This window comes from Ailuropoda melanoleuca, chromosome 9 (assembly GCF_002007445.2).
Source record: "Ailuropoda melanoleuca isolate Jingjing chromosome 9, ASM200744v2, whole genome shotgun sequence".
Taxonomy (NCBI): Eukaryota; Metazoa; Chordata; class Mammalia; order Carnivora; family Ursidae; genus Ailuropoda; species Ailuropoda melanoleuca.
The window spans coordinates 47,136,463-47,154,177 of NC_048226.1; the positions used below are offsets into that span (position 1 = coordinate 47,136,463).

General features: G+C 33.5%; 1 pseudogene; it reads right to left on the reverse strand.

The window, feature by feature from the left end:
• Positions 1-1,461: 1,461 nt before the first annotated feature.
• LOC100472888 overlaps positions 1,462-17,715 on the reverse strand; it is a 67,517-nt pseudogene continuing 51,263 nt past the window's right edge.

Below are 17,715 nucleotides of genomic sequence, written 5' to 3' on the forward strand. Positions count from 1 at the left end.
AGTCCAGGTGTTGATCTCGAAAACACCAGCCCATGAACTAACTGTGTGCAAATTACTTAGAGTCTGCCTCCCCAGAAACACAAGTGAACTTTCTTTGTAGTATTGTTTTCTTTTTAAATGTATTTTATGCCTCCTTAGGACTGTATGCATTCATTCAGTCAACAAAAATGGAGTGCTCATGTATCAATCAGAAATGGATTATGAAAAACAGAAACCACTTTATTTTTGGCAAAAATGGATTTTATATAAGGAATTGGGTTTTTCCAAACCATTCAAATGGCTGGGCCTCTATAACTGACTGCCATATCTTCCACAATCAAAAAGATGGTAGTCAAATCATCACGTTGTACACCTTAAATATATACAATTTTTATTTTTTTAAAAACATTTTCAAAGAGAGGAGATGGAGAATCAGAAAGATTTGTTTAGTTGATGAGTGTAGATCTTAACAGTTTACGTGTCATTCCAAGATCAAAGAGCACCTTCTAGAATGCCATTTTCCAAAGCCTCATCAGACCTGATAGATTTGCATCAGCAAAATGGATGCCTTGTTACAAGCTCTGCTTCTTTCCACATTTAACATAATTCCACATGCGAATAGATGCATGTATATGATTCAAGAATATAAGTCACCTGTGAAAACTTACCTGGAATCCGTTCAGGAAAAGGGTATTTTTTAGCTTTCTGGACTTTGCAGTGCAGAAGTCTCCCCAGAAGGAAGCTGGGACAGATGAAGCATGAGCCAGTCCTTGCCTTCACCAGGCTTACCTTTTAGAGAAAATGTAATACAAAAAATAAACAAATCGATATGGCAGACAATAGCACTCAGATGCTGTTATTAGAAGATCAGCAAACTTTAGTAATGAAAAATGCTTAGGTGTGGAAACAGTCAACTCAATTTTTTATGAGGAAAAGGATGTTTATTATCTTGATTTGACTATAAATTATAATTATATTTATAAAAATTATATAAGTGATCATCTTTAAAGTATCAAATACAAAGCCAAAAAAAATAAAGCACAGAAAATTAATTGAATCGAGAAAGTTCTGACATAATTCTTCCACATGTTATAAGTAATCATAGGAAGAGTCATTGCAATAATTCCCCAAAGTAATATTAAAGTTAACAAAGAGATGTTTGGTCTTAAATGTAAAGTCATATATATATATAGTATATCTACAAAAATAGATCAATGAAAGTATATCTGCATTTTCTAACAGTAAAAGTAGGTAAGTTGGCAAATGCTGTATTCCTCAATGAAATAAGAAAGCAGATCAAGGATAAAATGTTGGATAGTCTTATCAACCAGGCTACCTTTCAGGATAAATTTTCAGGGTAGAGTTCTACACACATAACTGAATTTATTATTGTAGAGCCAATATTAAAAATAAAATTTACTGAGTTTGCAAATAAAAATGTAACAAATAATTATATGTCAGGATTCCTAGGAATACCAAACGTTATTTCACAACTGCCACTATGTATTTCTTCTTTTCTGACGCAATCTACACAGATCCAGGCTTTCTGTTTGAGATGATTCACTTCCTTTCGTTGACAAGCTTCTTTCATGATGTGCTGTTCCTGGATCTGGCTGTAGATAGACTTTGATAGATATTGGTGACAAGCAATGCATTTTATATGAGGATGATGTTGAAATTTCTCCTTCAATTTCTGGTTATAATCTTTGCCTGCTTTTTCTCGTGATGTAAGCACACCCAATTTTTCAGAAGCATTAGGTTTCCATGGACAAATATTCATTTCATCAGATCCACACATAATATATTTGCTGTTAGAAGTCCATTTTACTCAGATAACATGCTGCATTCTTTTTGTGTTATAGACTTCCCTGCTTCTATTTTTGTCCACAGGAAAGATTCAAATCAATTTATCAAAACTAGCAGACACAAATTCTTTCCTAGTGGGAGAATGATCCGCTTCAAGCACCGCAGATACGTGATCCACGTGTACCATTACTAGAGCGTACAGTGCATGCATATCAAAAGTATGTAAGTTGTGATATTCATTTGCTGCAGTAAAAATGAAAGCTTCCATAGGGTTCCAACAAATTGTATTTGTTCTCATCTCTAAAATGACCTTTTTCAGAGGAGTAGTTTGCCTCATATCATAAAGCACTATATTCCCGTCAGAAGCATGACTTCCCAAGAGAAATGTCTCAATTGGGTTAAATTTAACACTATACTGTTGAATCTCCTGGTTATTGAACGTGTAGGATTGGTTCTTTGTTCATCCCAAATGTCTACTTGCTGTCCACATGTGGCAAAAACAGCTTCTTTCCACTGATGATCAATTCCTGTATATACTTCCTTTCCTAATATCGTGTGCAGTGGTTGGTTCCTCCTCTTCTCCATTGCTTGGTCCATCCATTTTCCACTACTTCACAGTATTGTCATCACCAACAGTAAAAAAAAGAAGAAGAAGAAGAAGTCCTACATAAATGAGTACATATTCCTTGTACAAAACCCTCATGTGTTCATATGGTACAGATACATTTTCATTTGTCAAGTTCCAAATTCTGACCTTTCCATCACATGTTCCAGAAAGGACAGTAGCCAGGCTCTTTGGATGCTTTGCCAAGCACTGACTTCATCTCAGTGACCATTAAGGGAAGCAAGGAATACCCATTCCAGTTTGGTAGCATTTAAAGCTCTTACGGATTCTCATGGGACCTTAAAAGAATGTAAGGTAGGATCACAGTTTCTTGGAACTGGTGATGCAGATCCAAATCTTCCTTCCTTCCTGAAAGGTCTGAATCTTCAGTCATTCTGCCTTTTCTGGTTCCTATAGTTTTCCATTGATCTTTACTGTTGGCATGGAAGTACTAAAAAGAACCTCAGAAAATCTCCTGGGTTCCAAACATAGTCCCCCTTGCTTCTACCATACCAGCAACCAATTTCCCTTGGTAATTGGGAATCATCAGTCTGTTCCTTACAGGAATTTATATATAGTGTCAATGTTATATAGTTATTGAAATATACCATTTGGCAGTCATTGCATGAATTGATTTGGGATCAAAGACAGTATGCGAGTTTAGATATGTGCTACTATTTTGAAAGAATTCTACTGGACTCAGCAAAACTGACCCATTAAGTTTGAAATATTCATGTTTATTCATGTTGAGAAAATTAAACTTGATTAGGGCTTGACCTAACTCAGATTTTAGATGTGAATAGGTTAACACAGAAGAGTACAAAATATGGATTATTCTATCCAAGAGGTTCATATTTTGACAAAGGAAAGCAGCTCTTTTGGCTGAGTGAACCTGAGCAAATAATATAAAATTGAGTATAGAACACTGATGCTTAAACTGTTCTTAGTGATAGACCCTTTTGACAATCTAGTAAAAGCTATAAACACATATTCCAGACATGCAGAAATCTACACATATATGCATATACAAAATACAAGTATGAGCTGGTTCATAAACCTTTTGAGCTTCTGAGATCCCCTAAAGTGCTTGGGTCTTGGCTTATGAAGTTCTAGTCTACAATCACATGTGCTCTTAAATTTCTGACGATTTTGAGTCTTCAGTTCTCAGAAAGTGGTAATATATGTACATGTATGGTATACATATAGCATATATGTATACATATATATCATGTGTGTGCTTATATAATACACAATACATGTATATACATATATAATGCATACATATATATACATATATAAATAAAATATGTCCTACTAAATACCATGCTAGCAAAGCAGTGTAGCCTAAGTCAGTTGTAGCAAAAATTGTTACTATGCACCCCCATCAGTAATACATTTTTGAGAATATTCTACTACCCAGTTTTCCAGAGGCTAGAAAATTACTCCATTCGTTTCTCTGTTTACTTCTGTCACACACTAATAAAATATAAGCAGATTACTCACTGCAGTGAGTAGTGGTGTGATCTTGAGCAAGTCATGGATCTTTCTTAGTCATGTCTTCACTACAAATTTCTTTCATAATTTGATTAATCTTGTTCAGTGCTAAGATTTTGTAATTCAGTTGATGCTAGAATATGGGATTGTATTCATTGAGTTGTTTTTGAGAGACAAAGACAATATATGGATCAGAGCAGGTCCTGCTATATACGTTATGCCTCAACAATATGAAATACTAACCTGAAGTAAAAGGGAAATTCTTACGCCCTAATTCCAGTTCACGATATGAATGAATGAATGTGCTTCTCTTTAGGAATACATACTACCTCTTTAACCCATGGTAATGAAGCTATCATAGGGTGTGTGTATGACCTGAGTCCCAGGGTGCTCAGAGCAGCATGGGTAGTGATAATGCCCCTAGGGCCTGGTCTGTTTGTCTTTCATCCTAAATTTGCTAAAGGAATGGGGTGGGTAAGGGACTGAAATAGAATGGCTGTGGCTGAATGTGCAGGGGCCTCAAAGACACTGATTAGCCAGGAAAGTATTAATAATCAGAGTAACCATAATGAAGTTAGCTCAGGACATGAGTAATAGTGTGCAAAGCTAGAGAGTATCTGTGCCTGCATCTAAGGAATAGATTTAGAAAACTTGGTTTATTTTGTTATTATTATGGGATAGAGTGCTTAAAACTAAAATGCTAGGTCGCCAATCCAAGGGGAGGATGCTGGAATGAGGAACAGTATGACATTTGATAACAGGGCATGGTGTTTAAGTGGGAGGCAGCACTGGTGGCTTTATAATTTGCTGTTTCATTTCTGTATTTGGCTTCTGCTGCAACCAGCTGGCATGAAGGCTCTCTGGTGTTCTGAATCAAGAAGGGAATAAAACACACTCAGGCTTCACTACAGATAATCTGAATGCTTTGAATTTGGTTCATGGCAAGAGAAATGTGTACTTTGGATTTATTTTTTAATAGTGGTGGTATGTTGGCTGAACTGATCTCCTTTATGACTTGAGGATTTATTTGTGCAGTAGTGCCTGGATTTAAGAAAGGCAATATATACCTACGGAAGGAAATATTTATCTCATTGAAAACGATTGACATCTATGAACAATGGCTGCTTAATGAGAAAATATTTATTGGCAAGATATAGAAATTGTTGAATTTTGGTTGCCATATTAAGCAGCGGTTTTTCCTCTTAACCTTATCTTGATCTCTTTAGATTGGATTTGTTACTTGAATTTAGTCGTCGTTATACAATTATGAAAAAAAGAAAATATTTTATGCCCTTTGTCTTTGAAGTGATCTCTGCTTTTTATTTAATTTTCTAAGAATGTGTAATGCATAACAAATATATATGTGTGATATATATATATGCATGATATATACATATATATATATATGTATATATATATATATAAAATCTTAAGAGGACATTTCAATTATTTTTACCTATTAATCACACCTTTGTAACTAACACCCTGATCAAGATATACAATATTATTAGAAGCTCCCCTTATACTCTCCTAGCCACCAGCTGTATATTCCATTCTTTGATCTGGCCAAACATCGCCAATATTATTCTGCTTGGCCAACTCATATTGGCTTGGCTCCTCCCACATCCTCAAAGAGAACAGATGTTATGACTTCTATCACACAGATTGTTTTTGCCTGTTGGGGACATTTATAAAAATGTAATCATATAGTATTTTTGTGTATATGTCTGTTTTGTTTAACTCAATGCTATGTCTTCGAGACTATCCATGTTGATGCTTGTAGAAATAGATTGCTCATGCTCATTGCCATGCAATATAACATTTAGAATATCAATATTCTAAAATTATGTAAGTTCTTTTATTCATGGATATTTGGGTTGTTTCCAGTATTTCACTATGTCAAATAATATTGTTAATTTTTTGACATGTTTTTCAGTGAACATATATATTCAAATTTGCAATATTCAGTAGTGTATTTGTTGTGTCATAAGATATCAGTATGTTTTGCTTTAGGAGATATACAGCTAGATAACTTTCCAAAAACATTGTCCTTATTCATATTCTCACTGACAGTACTTGCCCCCCAGCATTTCTGGCAGATGTATAGTGGTGTCATTGTGTGTGTGTGTTTTATGTAATTTTTTTTTAAGACTCTAATTTGTTTAGAGCAGTTTTAGGATTACAATAAACCTGGAGGAAGGTACAGAGATTTCCCATATGTCCCCTCCCCCCACCCATGCAGGCTTCCCCCATTATCAATATTCCCCACCAGTGGTACCTTTATTAGTATGGAAGACCTGCATTGGCACATCATAATCACCCAAAGCCATAGTTTACATTAAGGTTCACTCTTCTCGTTGTACATTCTGTGGTTTTGGACAAATGTGTAATGACATGAATCCATCATTATAATATGATACGGGATATTTTTACTGCCCTAAAAATCCTCTGTGCTCTATTTATCCCATCCCCTGCCCACAATAATCCAATTATCTTTTTACTGTTTCCACAATTTTTTCTTTCCAGAATGTACGTAGTTGGAATCATAGAGTATGTAGCCTTTCACACTGGTTTCTTTCATTTAACAATATTCATTTAAGTTTCCACCATGACTGTTCATGGCTTGATAGCTCATTTCTTGTTAGAATTGAATAATACCTTGTTGTTTGGAATCTAGAATTCTATGATTTTTCTATTGTATTCCAGTTTATTAATTAATACACCTACTGAGGGACATATTGGTTGCTTTCAAATTTTGGCAATTCTGGATAAAGCTGCTGTAAACATCTGTGTGCAGGTTTTTTGTGTGGACATGTTCTCAGCTCCTTTGGGTAATTACTAAGGAGAGTGACTGCTGGATCATATGGTAAGAATATGTTAGTTTTGTATGAAGTCACCAAACTGTGTTCTAAAGTGTCTGTACCATTTTGCATTTTCACTAGCAATGAATAAAAATTCCCATTGCTCCACATTCTTGCCAACATTTGGTGCTATCAGTGTTCCAAATTTTGTCCATTCTACTAGCTATGTAGTGACATCTCACTGTTACTTTAATTTGTACTTTTTTGGTGACATATGATGTAGAACATCTTTTCATATGCTTACTTACTCCCTGCATATCTTTCTTTGGAGAAGTGTCTGTTTAGATCTTTGGCCCATTTTAAAATCAGTGGTTCATTTTCTTATTGTTGGGTTTTAAGAGTTCTTTGTATATTTTGGGGGTGCCTGAGGGCTCAGCTGGTTAAGTGTCGACTCTTGATTTCAGCTCAGGTCAACATCTTGGGGTCCTGGGATCAAGCCCTGTGTTGTCTGGCTCTGTGCTCAGTAGGGAGTCTGCTTGGGGATTCTTTCTCCCTCTGCCCCTACCCCCATTCATGTATGGGCTCTCTCTCAAATAAATAAATAAATCTTAAAAAGTAAAAATTTCTTTTATAGTTTGGATAACACGTCCTTATCAGATGTCTTTGCAAATATTTTCTCCCAGGCTGTGGGCTTGTATTCTTATTCTCTTGACATGGCCTTTCACAGAAGTTTTAATTTTAATGAAGTCAGCTTATCAATTATTTCTTTAATGGATTGTGCCTTTCGTGTTGTATCTAAAAAGTCATCATCATATCTAAGGTCCTCTAGGAGGACCTTTTCTCCTATGTTATCCTCTAGGAGTTTTGTAGTTTTGAATTTTATGATCCAGTTTGAATTAATTTTTGGGAAGGGCATAAAGTCTGTCTAGATTATCTAGATTCATTTTTTTGATGAATCTAGATTCATTATTCATCAACATGTGTATGTCCAGTTCTTCCGTAACATTTATTAAAAAACTGTCTTTGATCTATTTTATTGCCTTTGCTCCTTTGCCAAAAATCAATTGACTGTGTTTGTGTGGGTCTATTTCTGGTTTTGCTATTTGGTTCCATTGATCTACTTCTCTGTTCTTTCACTAATATCACATTGTCTTGATTACTGTAGTTTTACAGTAGTCTCAAATTCAGGTAATGTGAATCACCTGGCCTTTTTCTTCAATATTACGCTTTTGCTTCTCCAGGTTCTTTTGCTTCTCCATCTAAACTTTAGAATCAGTTTGTCAATATTCACAAAATACCTTGCTGAGATTTTGATTGGGATTGTACTGAAAATGTAAGATCAAGTGGGGAAGAACTGATAACGTTGACAATACTGTCTTCCTGTTCATGGACATGGAATACCTTTCCATTTATTTACTTCTTATGTGATTTCACTCATCAGAAGCTTATAGTTTTCTTCTTGTAGATCTTAGACATATTTGTCACGCTGTGGTTTTAATTTGTATGTACTTGATGGCTAATGGTGTTGATCACTTTACATGTGTTTATTAGCCATTTGGGTAACCTGTTTGTGAAATGCCTGTCCAAATGTTTTGCCTATTTTCTTCTATGGGATCATCTATCTATGTTTCTTGAGTTGTAGAAGTTTTTTTATGTAGTCTGTTTATTTTTCCTAAACATTATATATAATATGTATGTATGTGTCTCTGTGTGTATATATGTGTGTATGTGTGTTTTATATTATCTCCTACAACCTTAATTGTTTTGTACTTCACATTTAGATCTACACTTCATCTGAAATCAATTTTGGTGTATTCAGGACATAAAGATTAAGATTTATTAACCTAATTTTTCCCCTGCTGCAGTGCAATGTCACTTTTATCATAAGTCTGTGGCTGTTTATATGATTCTGTTTCTGGATGCTTTATTATATGCCATTGGCCAGATTTTCTATTCTTGTGTCAATATCATAAAATCTTACTTATTATGATTTCTTGGTAAGTCTTGGTGTATGGTAATGTAAATACTCTGACTTTGTTTTCATTTAGGATCACCTTGCCTCATCTTGGCCTTTTTGCATTTTGATTTGAATTAAAAAAAAACTTATTAATGTGTATAAAAATAAAATTTGACTTTAATTGGGATCGAATTGAATCTGTTTAATCTGTGGAATTGGGGAAAGAATTAATATATTTACAATCTTTAATAAATTCTTTCATTTATTTACCTCTCCTTTAATTTTTCTAAGTAATATTTTATAATTTTATATGCAAAAATTTTGCACAATTTTTATTGATAAATATATATAGGAATTTTATGTGCTTGATGCTAAAATTAATCCCTTCTTTTAAAATTTTTATTTTCTAATTGTTTTTTATCCAACAGTCATGTTAAATTTACTTATTGATTCTAACACTTTATGAATGCTTTTGGATATTTTGTGTACACAGTAATACCATTTGCGAACAGTGTCCATTTATTTATTTTTTTCCAAACTTTATAATTTTATTTCTTTTGATAATATTATTGCACAGGCTAGGGCATCCAGTGCAAAGTTGAATAAAAGTGATGATATCGGACTTTCTTGTTCCCAGTCTTGATGGGAAATTTTTGATATGTCATAATTAAACATAATGTATGCTGTAGACATTTGTAGATATCCTTTACCAGATTAGGAAGATTCTCCTCTATTTTTAGTTTGCTAAAAGTTTTTCCTGTATCTATTGATTTGATCTCATTATGCCATTTCCCCCCTTTATTCTGTCAGTGTGTGAATTAGATTGCTTTCTGAACATTAAACTTCTCTTCAGATCTAAAATAAACCTTACTTAATGTTGTTATATCATCTGTTTTATGGTTTGATTTGCTCACATTTCATTTAGAGATTTTCAGCTGTGTTTTTCAAACAAATTTGTCTGTAATTTTCCTTTCTTATTATGCCCTTTTAAAATTTTAGAGTAAAGGCTGTGCTGATCCCAAAGGTGAGCTGAGACTGTTCCTTGTTTTTCTCTTCTGTGAAAGTGTTATATAGAATTATTTCTTCCTAAATGTGTAAAGAATTCAGTAGTGAAGTCATCTGGGCCAGATTTTGAAATGCGATTTTTTAGTATGAAAACTAATAATATATTCAGTTGCTTTAGTAGATCATGGGAAAATCTGAAGTTCTATTTTGTTTTTTCCTGTCAGCTTTAACATATTTTATTATTTCTCCCCATCCTGGGGAATGTTTTTTTCATTTCATTTAAATTAAAGAAAAAATAGCTTTGGACTGTATTTCATTATACAAAGCAAAACATTTTACAAATTTTACCAGTTACATCAAATATATTAAACATTATATAATATTAGTAGGATATTTTACCAATAGGTAGACCTTTCATAAGCCTCTTTGATCTGTTGTCTTAATTTTCCAATGAGATATTAGACTAATTAAAATAAGAATATGTTTTTGGTAAACATTATTGATAACCCATGTCCTCCACATTTCAAAAACTGTAAAAACTACATAGTTCCAATAAAGCCCCAGTATTTTTGTTTGCTATTAGATGGTTTTAAGAGTTCTTTTCTACTTCTATTGATCATACTTCTTTTTAAGGTTAAAGTGCTGCTACTGTGAAAGACTTCTTAACAATAGTAAGCTAATTATTTAGAAAATAATGTCTTCATTGTCTATATTTCATTATCAGTATTTCATAAGATATACTATATCCCTTGCTTCTACCCCAGACACTGTCTAGAATTTCAGTTAGTTTTTATTACATGTGCATTTATTTTTTCTCAGACATTTAGATTAAAAAAACCCGCAAAGATTATAAATTTGGTTTCATTTTTTAAGAGAATTAATACTGATTCCACTCCCTCCAGAAATATCACCTGGGTTGTAAAATGCCCTCAGCACTATTTACCTTTCTCTCCTTAGAAATAGGTTCAGAGTAGAGCAAACCACAGGTAAACTAATAGGGTTTCAGTAGTGATGGTGACATGAGGTGAGGAATAGTAAGGGCAACGTTCAGGATCTAGGTCAAGAATATTAGTGAGGGCCCCACCAATTCAAATTTAGGGTAACTTATATGAAGTCCAAAGGCAAGGACTACACAGGCTGTCTTTATTAGGAGTTTGGTTACACAAGCTCTGGGTCAGCTCCCATTCTTTGTGGCTGTCCAGGCAGGCCATCTCACCTATTTAGTGTGGCCGGGTAGACCAAGGAAAGCACCAACAACTGGGTGCTTTTCATTGCTAATCCTGGCCTTGACTCACTCTGTGACCTCTCTTGGTGTGTTTCTTCAGCTGGAAAGTGAAGATAATAATAATGAGCTATTTAACAAGGGGTGTTGTGTGGATTAACAGTTAATAACATGTTTCATAAGACAAGGCAGCATTGAGCTTGTAAATACTAATAGAAAGTTTCTCCACACTACAAAGTAAATTAGTGCTTCTCTTGAAGAAAACCCAATATGCCAGAACATGAACATGCAAAGCAGTTGAAATAAGGTGAATTTTTACTTGACAGAAGTAACTTCATTTTCTAAAAGAATGCTCCACTCTGGGAAACAAACTGAGGGCTTCAGAGTGGGGGGGGGGGATCAAAAACTGGGTATGTACTGTATGGTGACTAACATGATAAAAAAATATTATTATTAAAAAAATACTCCTGTTTCCCTTTTGATATTTGGTTCACCCTTGTGCATTTAAAAGCTTTTATAAAATTTATCCATATCTAGTCCATTGCTTTAGTGTTTTTTACGTAAAATACATATTTTGATGTGATACAATTTTTTTCTCAAAAATTCAGCTAAGAATAAATATCATATAGCTTACTACCTGTATATATATATGTAAGTCAACTTCATTTATGTAAGCCTTTTTGTTAATTCTGTTGCTTCATCTTGAAAGATTCTTTTATTACTTGGAGAAATTGCATTAAGCTCAATGAATTTGAACTTATACATAGCTTTCTAGGAACCCTAACATATCACATCTTGTACTCTATCTCCAATAGTTTAAGCCAGCTGTTTGTAGGCAAAATTATACATGCCCACTAAATTAATTCTCCATACAATGTATTTCATTTACTTTCTATTTGCTTTGTTATTCACAAAGATGAATAAAAATCACAGATATAAATGTAAAAGAACTATGGGCTTACTAAAAGAATATCAAAAGATGATGGTAATTTCTAACCACTAAAAAGTACTTACTGAATTCTGGAGTTATTGTTGATTTGCCAAGACAAGGTCAAACGCAAAGACCAAAATGGTAAAGGAAACTTCAAATAGAAAAATTGACCCCCATGTTTAGTGAGTTTTGTTAAAATAATTTGGAAAATGAAAAGGAGTGATTAGGCATTTAGTTGAAATTTTGCCCAGGCTATGACTTAATGTAGTCTTACAGTGCTATTAACAATTGTTGTCATTTTATAAATTTTGGGAAATTTTAATGGGAAATTGAGGGGATTTCTATAATACACATTTACTTGATCTTTACAAATAGTGTACTTCTGACCTCATTAGTTCAATTAATATTTGTAAGTTTCTTGAGTGATATGAAGAGTATATATAATCCTTTTCTTTCTATAGAAGGAAAGTGAGACTCTGACAAATTCAGTTATTCATCTTTTTATTTTTTCCAAAAAATATTTATGAAGCTTTACCCATAGTCACACAACTAGTTAAAAATTAAACTAAAATTATCTTTGAAATGTCTGTCAAATTCCCCTCACTGTGCCATATTGCTTCCACTTTTTATCTTCTAGATTTTCTTTGCTCATTTTTCAATCCTTTTGTTCTACTTTTAACTTCTTTCTACCACCTAACTATATACATATACACACACACACACACAGAGAGAGAGAGAGAGACAGAGAGACAGAGAAGAGAAGAGAGAATTGCCTTATATTGAGGTAGTATGGAACTAGTTGTTTATTTTTTGTCTGTCCATTAGGATGTCCCACCTAAAATTAGATATCAATTTTCTATAAACAACATTAATGAAGATAAACCATAAAATTATGGGAAATCTGTACTGCTTTTATCATATATATGATTAGCCTTTGCAAATAGAAAGTCTTGGGAATAGGCCTTGCAGAAAAGGTCTTACCAGAGCCTATATCTACCAGAGATATAATATTGAAATTAATTTCTGCTGTAATTCCTAAACTTTGACTAAAAGTAATATTTCACTTTATTAGACATTAAGCACAACAGAAGAGAGACCTGGTCTTATTCACAAGTGTTCTGCTCTACTACCTATACAAGTCTAATTATTTTCAACATTCTTTTGGAATGTTTATATATATATATATATACATATATATATAAATTAATCTAAATGTCTGAGAATATATATATATATATATAATTAAGAAGTGGGAACTATTAGCGGAGGGCCTTCCTCAAGAATCACCACATAAACTTCATCATTCTGATACTGGGCATAGGTAGTTAGGGACCATATTCTCTTTGTAATTTGTAATTTGAAGTAAAACCCTGGATATAAAAGAATATTTGGCCCAAAATGTTGGTAATGCCAAAGTTAATAGTTGATAAACTCTGGTGAAGAGTGAAAGAGATACTAACACTTCTTCTATCATTTAATGACATTAAAAAAAATAACAAATGTTCTTTCATGAACAAAACTTATTTCTAGATAATCTGATTATCTGATTTTTCTATTAGTTTCTATTATAACTACAGTTGTGGCATAGATATTTGAGGTGATTTCAGTTATAAGGTCATAAGTAGACCAATGACATATTTTGTTACCTTTAATCAGGGGTCATTTTTGTGCTTTGGTTGATAATTCGCATCACTGAAGTACTATGGAATTCGGTGGCATGTAATCTAGCACAGTGTCATCTCATGAAGATCAATCACACTTATACAGCCTTCTATACTTACCAGCAGGGCAATGTTGCGAACATTACTCTTTGAGATTTAATTACATCTATAAAATGGTTATAATACCTCACTAATAGAATTCCTGAGTATTGGAGATAATAAAGGTAAAGAACAAAGCACATTAACATATAGCAATTCTCCTAAAATATAATTGTATTATTATTATTATTCACTATATAAGTTCCCTTAACCTGTTATTAGGATTTTACCTGCAGTTTACTCAGATTTCACCAGATGTTGATGCTGCTTTTTGACGATACATACAATCTCAGGAAAAACTGATAAAAATATACTGCTGATATAGCAATCTAATATTTTAAAAACCTAAATTGTGACATCAAAATAAACATCAGATTATGCTCTATAAGAAAATCCTATAAAATGAGAAATTCTCATATATTTTATTACTTTGTATACTTTGTGTGAGTAGTATATGCCTGTTTCATTATATACTGAGTTCCTAAGGGCCATGTGTCTGCAGTTTGTGAAACTTGAGCATTGGGTGGCACTCTAGTATCCTTGATTAAATGAACACAATTACACTTTTCATTGTTTTCAAACAAATTGGGGCCATTGTTCAAACCTTTAATAAATTGGATTTCATAGAAACATGTGACACACCAGAGCATTGTTTCTGTGATATTCCATGTAAGTGGAATATGCATGTTAGGTTCTCAAGACACACACAGACTCTGCAGCTACTATGAAATTCACCAATAAAGTTTCTCAATCATGTTGAAAGGCTGGCATCAATTAGTTTTAATTTGTCTATATCTCTAAAACCTTAGCTAATACACATATCTGGAAAGGTCTCCTTTCTTTAAATAAGGTTCAAGGAGAATTAAGTCTGTTGTGATTATTTTTCTTTGATAGCCTCTAATATCTTAAGATTTTCATATTCTTTCTTTTTTAAGATTTTATTTATTTATTTGACAGAGATAGACAGCCAGCGAGAGAGGGAACACAAGCAGNAATAGCCAGCCAGCGAGAGAGGGAACACAAGCAGGGGGAGTGGGAGAGGAAGAAGTAGGCTCGTAGCAGAAGAGCCTGATGTGGGGCTCGATCCCATAATGCCAGGATCACGCCCTGAGCCAAAGGCAGACGCTTAACCACTGTGTCACCCAGGCACCCCAAGATTTTCATATTCTAAGGCAAAATGTAAGCATACACACACATATACACACAAAGCAAGAAAAAAACTCCTACATTAAATAATAAAATAAATGCATTTATTAAGACTATTTCTGAGGACTGTGTAAACTGTTTTTAAATATAGAGGGGCCTGGGTACTTGAGTTAGTCATTTAAGCGTCTGACTTCAGCTCAGGTCATGATCCTGGGGTCCTAGGTTTGAACCCCGTGTCAGGCTCCTGCTCAGCAGAGTCTGCTTGTCCCTCTCCCTTTGCCCCTCCCCCTGCTCATGCTCTCTCTGATTCTCTCAAATAAATAAATAAAATCTTTAAAAAGTTAAAAAAAATAAATATACACACCCATTAAATGTTCACAACTCCCATTTTACAGTTGGAAAAACAGGCTCANTCACCCAGGCGCCCCAAGATTTTCATATTCTAAGGCAAAATGTAAGCATACACACACATATACACACAAAGCAAGAAAAAAACTCCTACATTAAATAATAAAATAAATGCATTTATTAAGACTATTTCTGAGGACTGTGTAAACTGTTTTTAAATATAGAGGGGCCTGGGTACTTGAGTTAGTCATTTAAGCGTCTGACTTCAGCTCAGGTCATGATCCTGGGGTCCTAGGTTTGAACCCCGTGTCAGGCTCCTGCTCAGCAGAGTCTGCTTGTCCCTCTCCCTTTGCCCCTCCCCCTGCTCATGCTCTCTCTGATTCTCTCAAATAAATAAATAAAATCTTTAAAAAGTTAAAAAAAATAAATATACACACCCATTAAATGTTCACAACTCCCATTTTACAGTTGGAAAAACAGGCTGAGAGACTATCCAATATCATACAGCTTATAACACAGTCCCTGATCTGAGCCTGTTGCATTATATACTGGGTTCCTAAGGGTCATGTGTCTACAATTCATGAAACTGTGACTATAGAGCTAAGACAATTACTACATGAAACAGTTTCCATTGTGCCTATCTTGCACTGTGGTACAGACATAACTTTTCTATCTAAGCAGTAATATTCACTATTAAAATATTGACTTTGGCATATGCAGAGCTTATTTGGGTACTGATATGATCATGCCAACTGTAAAGTAACATTTTTGAGAACTGGAAATGGTTATTAAGAAATTACTGTGAATTTGTGGAGGTGATGTTGGCATTGTTATATCATATGTATTTATTATTTAGAACCATATTCTGAAGTACTTATAATAGGTGAAATTATGAGTTGTTTGGGATATGCCCCAGAAAAATAGGATGGGATGATAGATTAAATACAATTAACAAAATATTAATAATGGCTACATGGGAGTTCATTGTGTTATTTTTCTAATTTTGTGAATGTTTGAAAAGTTTCATGGTAAAAGTTTAAAAGGGATATTTTTCAGTTCAAGGTAAAAAATCTTCTCAAGAAATCACTGTTAAAAAGCAGATATGGTCCAACTTTAGAGTTTGTGGCATAGCGCTGTGCTCTTTGTACATAATGAACTCATGTCATAGAAATAGTTCATTGGATTTATTAGATTAAAAAGTTCTTGCCTTAGGAATTAGAGAGGAGTATATTATTGATTTCAGAACTGGTAAATTTTTATGAGAGCCAGGGGATGGAAAGAAGGAGGAAGTTGGTCAGGTTATCAGTCAAGAGAAGACATCTGAGTATAACAGCAGGCAAAGGGATCATGAAAGTGTCAGTCTCTGGGGAGAGCTGAATGGACAAAAAGAAGGGTTGGGAATGGAAAATGTAGCAATAAATGCTTACGATAATTTTTTTTGTGGTATATGCCTGGTGCTTTGGAGTATAATAAAGAAAGACAACTGTGTCTTAAGTTATTGAATATTAACTCAATCAAAGACTCTATAAGAATAGCTCCAAAACATGTTATAGTTAATGAACTAATGGGCAAATAGATACATTTAAAGAAATTCATAATAGGAGCATTCTAAGAGAATGGAGATACCTATAGATAATACCAATATGGGGAAAACTAGACACTCAATAGTGAATCTTGTTAGTATCATAATAAATCACATTTATTCTTTTAAGAATGTTTGTTTTGATTAATTTGAACCTTAAAAAAAATAAAAAAATCTATTACACAGTGCTAATCAATGCCCTGTACAGTTTCAGGCATGATGAAAGCTGAGTAAACATATTTTGAATGAATAAATAAGTGAATGAATACATGGATTAGAATTTAAATGATATATACACATATGTGCCACAAATACTAACTAGTCATTCCACAGACCAAAAGAATAATTTGGATTTTGTATTTAGTAAAATATTATTAATTTTAAATGAATCATGAGAGAGATCAGTTAGTTCATGGAATTTTTAAAGCTAACTCTGAAAAGAGGATAAGTGATACCTAGTACTTTCCATGGATATGTGGTTCTCTTTCANACTTTCCACGGATATGTGGTTCTCTTTCAGATAAATCCATTTTTGTATTCTCTTGAGTATATTTTAAAGTTAAACTGTAGAGATTCTTTCCTATTTTAGAAGAAAAATTTGCTGTGGCAAGAACAAATTCAGGCTATTTTCTTTTCTCATTTAAAACCTTTTTCTGACAGTCCAAACAGAAGAAAATCAACTAACAAATTCTTATTTCATTCACAATACATAAATATTTTAGGCTTTTTGGAGAAATTAAACATTAGAGTCTCAATTATAAACATTTATTTCTCTAGTAATAAGTGATACTTTTATTTTTATGTATTTATTTTTTATTTTTATTTTTTAGGGTCCATGTCCATTTTTTGGAGCCTNCCCAGTGTGGAGCCTGCCTGGGCTTGATCTCACAACCCTAAGATCATGACCTGAACTGAAATCAAGTTGGATGCTTAACTGACTAAGCCACCCAGGCACCCCAATAAGTAATATTTTTAAAGTAGTGCAAGTGCTTTTAGTCGAATTAATATTGTATAGTAAAAGTAAATATGTTATGTTGAATTTGTTTCAGGGTCTCAAAAATATAGGGCTTGCTTCAAAAA